Source organism: Vulpes lagopus, chromosome 18, assembly GCF_018345385.1.
Source record: "Vulpes lagopus strain Blue_001 chromosome 18, ASM1834538v1, whole genome shotgun sequence".
Taxonomy (NCBI): domain Eukaryota; kingdom Metazoa; phylum Chordata; class Mammalia; order Carnivora; family Canidae; genus Vulpes; species Vulpes lagopus.
The window spans coordinates 18,132,922-18,138,921 of record NC_054841.1 but is presented as its reverse complement, the minus strand read 5'-3'; the positions used below and the strand labels follow the sequence as shown (position 1 = coordinate 18,138,921).

General features: G+C 48.1%; 1 long non-coding RNA gene across 1 annotated transcript; it reads left to right on the top strand.

Annotated features, from left to right (window-relative positions):
* Window positions 1-209: 209 nt before the first annotated feature.
* Window positions 210-5,743, top strand: LOC121477756. The gene is made up of 3 exons (XR_005984364.1): window positions 210-445; window positions 2,544-2,598; window positions 2,703-5,743. It is a non-coding gene; the product is annotated as an uncharacterized LOC121477756 (long non-coding RNA).
* Window positions 5,744-6,000: the final 257 nt, after the last annotated feature.

Below are 6,000 nucleotides of genomic sequence, written 5' to 3'. Positions count from 1 at the left end.
ATTTTATTTTATTTTATTTTATTTTATTTTATTTTATTTTATATTTTATTTATTTATTTATTTTATTATTTATATTTTATTTTATTTTATTTTATTATTTTTATTTTTTGGGGGAAAGAATTTTAAAGGAAACAAATGATAGCGGCCCTAAATTACTCCCCCCTCCTCTGCTGCCCAGCGGACGCTTATTAAGGGTACGCGGAACCATGGCGCTGCGCACAGCGGGGATCCTTTCCAGGTCTGGACTTCCAGCCGGGCACGGACTTCCGCCCCGCGGAGCGCGGCCGCTGCGCCTGCCGGGTGCTCCCCACGTCGCGGGCTGCCTTCTTGGGGCCACACGACGCTCGGCCCCAGCCCCAGCCTTGTTTCCGCCTCGAGGACGTGCGTTCTGCCTAAGCTGCGGGGGCGTCGGTCCCATTTCACTGAGGGGAAGACTGAGGATGTGGTGGGTGAGGGGTCGTTGGCCTGCCCGGCTGCCCGGCCGGTCGTGTGGTTGGGACGAAGTCTGACCTGTCTCCCGCCTGCCCTGCCCCCCTGCCCTGCCCTGTGCTGGTCACCCCCTTTCTCGGGTTTGCTGCTCCTACCTTGGGTTAAGTCAGCATCATCCCGGCCTCTCTTTCTATTAAAGGTTTTATGTATTTATTCATGAGAGACAGAGAGAGGCAGAGACACAGCAGAGGGAGCAGCAGGCCCCACGCAGGGAGCCCGATGCGGGACTCGACCCCGGGACTCCGGGGTCACGCCCTGGGCTGCAGGCAGATGCCCCCCCGCGCCATCCCGGCCATTCTAACATCTCCAGCAGGTGTTTATGGAGGGTGTGCTGGGGACATGGAACCTGCCTCTAGTGGGGGAGACGGGTCACAGGGCGCAAAGAAGAGTAAAGTTTCAAAGTGTGTTAAGTAGAAGGAGGAAACAGGATGCTGCAAGAAGAGAGACGGATGGAGGGAGCCGGAAGTCAGATTGGGAGATTAGGGAGAGAAGGAAAGGCAGGCCCCACTGGAGACTGGGAGGCCGAGAAAAAGGAAGGTCTGTGACAGCCCAGGAAAGAGTAGTGGAGGGGGCGGAACAGCAAGTGCAAAGGCCCTGAGGCAGGACAGAACCTTGTATTTTGTTATCAAGGAACTGAGAAGAGGCTTTTGTGACTGAAGCACAGTGAGGTTGGGAGGGAGTAGAGCAAATTGAGGCTGGCCTCCTTTCCTCCAGGCTTGCCTCTTTTAAGCCGTCACATGCTGGCGATAGACAAGAATTTTCTTTTCTTTTCTTTTCTTTTCTTTTTCTTTTTCTTTTTCTTTTTCTTTTCTTTAAGATTTTATTTATTTATTCATGAGAGCCACAGAGAGAGAGGCAGAGACACAGGCAGAGGGAGCAGCAGGCTCCACGCAGGGACCCCGACACAAGACTCGATCCCCAGTCTCCAGGATCACGCTCTGGGCTGAAGGCAGGCGCTAAACGCTGAGCCACCCAGGGATCCCCCGACAAGAATTTTCAAAACTCGGATGTGATGATGTTGCTCCCTTTTAGAGGCTTTGTGTTCCCTGCAGGTCAAACTGCTTGGGCCCGGTGTTCAAGGACCCTCAACATTGGATTTACCCTCTTTCCAGTCTCCCTTTTCACCTCTGCTTGGTACTACACTTTCTTCCATGTGCTTGCTGAGCGGGTGGACTTGGTCTTGGTCGCACTGTCACTTCCTCTGTGCTCTTCCCCAGGAACTCGTATTCTTTTTTTTTTTTTTTTTTTATTAAAGATTTTATTTATTCGTAGAGATACAGAGAGAGAGAGAGAGAGGCAGAGACACAGGCAGAGGGAGAAGCAGGCCCCACGCAGGGAGCCCGATGCGGGACTCTATCCAGGGTCTCCAGGATCACACCCTGGGCTGCAGGCGGCGCTAAACCACTGCGCCACCAGGGCTGCCCAGGAGCTCGTATTCTTTCTCTGTATGATGCAGAACATGAGGCCAGGCAGTTAGTATTTTCAGAACAAATATCCACTGAGAGAACGAGTGGAAGAGGTACCCGTCACTAGCTGCCACCTGTTACCCCATGAGAGGGTGACATGGGGTTCCTGTCTACGGTTGAGTAGAGAGTAGCATCCCAAGAAGAGATGAGTAAGAAGTCTGCGCTTATCATGGCCAGGCACCATCTCATTTAATCCTCATAATAATTATGGGTCTTAGATTCTTTTTGTAGTCAAGAAGGCTGGTGCTTGGGGCACCTGGGTGGCTCAGCGGTTGAGCGTCTGCCTTTGGCTCAGGGTGTGATTCCGGGGTCCTGGGATCCAGTCCCACATTGGGATCCCTGTAGGGAGCCTGCTTCTCCCTCTGCCTAGCTCTCTTTTGTTCTCTGTGTCTTTTATGAATAAATAAATAAAATCTTAAAAAAAAAAAAAAAAAGAAAGCAAGCTGGTGCCCAAAGGCTTGCTCCAGAGATCATCCCACTGGTAATGAGGAACCTGGGATAATGAGGAACCTAGATCTTTTCTGACCTTGAAAGTCGAAGTCCATAACACTCCCTCCACTCCCTTTGCCCCTATTCTTGCACCTTTAGCCAGCACAGGAGCCTGAGACGCTGAAGGAACCGAACTCCAAGTGTCTTCTATCAGGTGGGTTATTTGTACCTGAGGACATCAGATCTGGGACGGCTGTTGTCCTGGGGCTCTGCCCCTAACCAAAACCAGTGACTAATGTCAGTTTCTTCTTCTATCAGTGTTTACAGGGCCTAGAAGGACTGTGAGACTCAGAAGCAGAACATGCAGGAAAGGGTACTCTTGGATGTGCTGTCCTATAGAATTCCCTGAGATGATTAAAATGTTCTATTTATCTATGCTGTCCAGGGTGATAGAGTTCCTGCTTAGATAGTAGCTCCCATCCCACACTTCCCGGTCCTCTCTGACTGCAGGCTGTGTCCAGGACAGCTCAGTCTGAGACTACAGACCCCTGGGCTCGATCTTCACAGGCCTTCCAGATCCAGTCTCTACTGTACCATGGCTCAAGCCATGTCCAAGGACACACATCAGGGTACAGACGGATGTGGCCAGTACGTTACTGATCTCACCACTCTAGCATCCTGCAGGAGCCTGGCCCGGAGCAGATGCTGTGTTAACATTGGATCAATGGACTACCTTCTCATCCTCAGGCCGGTCTCCCTCAGCTACTGGGATGGCTTCTAGAATCCCTCCCTATTATGTGGACTAAGGACTTCTGCTATCCATGGAAGGTGAATGAAACCAGTGCTTCAGCCCCATCTCCATCTTGACTTCCTGGGGTGTGTGCCAAGGCACAGCTGAAAACCAGTGAGCAATAATTGGAAACATCCTGGATTCAGCATTGTTATGTGACAATCTGATTTTTATTTTGAAACTGCAAAACGAAAGCCATATAAGCATCTGCTCTACATGATTAGAGGCAGTGTGGTCCTGAGGAAAGAGGACTAGTCTCGGGGTCACCCTGGACCTAACAGGCTGTAGTCGACAAGGTGCTCCATCCCTCTGCACCCCAGTTTTCTCATAAGTAAAACAAAAACATTAGACTCTAAGCTTCTTCCTGCTGTTAATGTGAATGCTTGAAAAATGGCTGGTCACATCTGCAATCAACCCACATGAAGTACCTTTCAAGTAATCATTTGCCTGAATCCGGTCCATTTTCATGGTTTAGTTTTTCTGACACCTTTCACTTAACCCTTACACCACCGGGGCCTTTCTCATTTGCAATCTTCACTAGTGCTTCTCTGGATTGCAATAAATCATGGTGGATTCTAGCCACTGAATCACCTGCTCCTTTGCCCTACCTGGAGCCTCTTAAATCCCCAGCAGTCTCAACTCCCTGACAAAGCACAGAGAGAGGTGCCGGTCTCCCTCCTCTACCACCCCTCCCATTCCTACTTCCCTGAAAAATCAAATGGGGGGGTGGGGTGGGGGAATCCGGAATGTTTCTATTCTGGCAGTTAGCACTCTTACCACTAGATGGCACATGTGTGCAAGTCATCAGTCTTCTGGCAAAAAACTCTAATCTTTAAAAATGTATTTGTACTCCCATCTCAACCACAAAAGCTTTGAGAGGAATTACACAAGGACAAAATAAGCAAGAGGATAAAATGAAAAGTTGAAGGAATTGGAGAAAGTAGAGAACAAGTGGAAATGGTAACTCGAGGATGGGTTTTCAGAGGGAGGATGCTGAACAGTGAAACAAACACCAGTGACTTCTCTGGAACAGTTTCTGTGAGTCCTTCTATGCAGAACTATGGTGTGATGCTACATGAAGAAACGTAGTTCTCTGGGGTGCAAACACTGGGTTTCCAGGAGCTGAATTTGCTGCTCTATGCTTTTGTATTTTCAAAAAGTGAAATTTGCACCCACCTCCTGAGGTTTGGGTGAAGCCTGGGACGAGGAGGCTCTCCTTGAGGCTGTGGTCACCAGTCTCCAAGATGCCCCCCCATGACCCCCCTACCTCCTTGCTTTCACACCCTATGGAGTCCCCACCTACATACCAGGGAGTGGTCTGTGTGACCAACAGAATATAGAGGGGTGATGGCTTGTCGTTTCCGAGGTTAGGTTACAGAAGACATTGCAGCTGCTCTCTTGGTCTCTCTGTGTCTTTGTCTCTGTCTTTCTATCAGATCATTTGCTCTGGGGAAAGCTAGCTGCCATGTCATGAGGAGCCCTCTGGAGAGACCCATGTAGCAAAGAACTGAGGCCTTCTGGCAACAGCCAGCATTAACTTGCTTGGCCATGTGTGTGAGCCATCTTGGAAGCAAAGCCTCTAGCTCAGCAGACACCTTGATAGAAACCCTATGAGAGATGCGAGCCAGACTATCCAGCTAAGTCTGTCCTTAGCTCTGTGAGATAATAAGTATATGTTCTTGGGACGCCTGGGTGGCTCAGCGGTTGACTGTCTGCCTTCGCCTCAGGGTGTGATCCTGGAGTCCCTGGATCGAGTCCCACATCAGGTTCACTGTATTGGAGCCTGCTTCTCCTCCCTCTGCCTCTATCTCTGCCTCTCTCTGTGTGTCTCTCGTGAATAAATAAGTAAAATCTTAAAAAAAAAAAAAGTATTTGTTCTTTTCAGCAGATGAGTTTTGGTGGTTAATTTGTTATACAGCAGTAGATGACTAACACAGAGGCCAATGGAAACCCAAGGCTGTATCTGAGATAATTTTGGAAAGATGGAAGTAGAGAGTCGCACATGAAATGTCTGCAAAGGAGGTTTCTTTGCAGGATGGTAAGGGCAAGGACCTCAACTGTCTTACTCACTGTGGCACCCTCATGGCCTAGCACAGGGCCTGGCACATGGTCGGTTTCTACAAATCTTTCTTGAATGAATAAATGAATGGTGAGCTGTAACTCGGAATGAGCCATTCAATTTTCTGGAAGACCATCACTCATTAAGCTCCTACCATGTGCCAAGTACATAATGTTGGTTAAGCTTCCATAGAACTTTTGTGTCCTATACAGATTACATGCACTTTTTCTTCCCATTATGTCTTCCCTCTGTATTTTCTGCTTGGAATTCATTATTTTGGTAGAGCCTTGCATGTGTTTTAGATTGCATTCTGAAAACATTCGCATGGGAGTAGTGTTCTTAGGTCATCATGCCGGGTAATTTCTGGTTACTGTTTTTCCAATATGAGAACCAGAATTGCTCAGAATACTGGGTTTATTTTGTGTAGTTTTGTTTTAGGGTCCACCCTAATTTTTTCTCCCCACCTCCTTTTAAAAAAAAAAATCTGAAATGGCTAATGCTAAGTAATAGCAGTTCATTTTCCCCGTAATGACCACTATCTAGAGTCTATTTTCTCCTTTCATATTGACTCTGGTCCTGATTTTAACCATATTTTACTGTAACAGAAACATTCTAGGGATGAAGGAGAATCAGGGTGATTTGATTGAGACCCTTATCCACCCCCAATCTGTAAACACTCCTCTTTGGATAGCTAGCTCTGCACTACTTCTTCCCTTCCTCCTCCTCCACCACCACCATTATCACCACACAGCTATGATTTGTAGAGA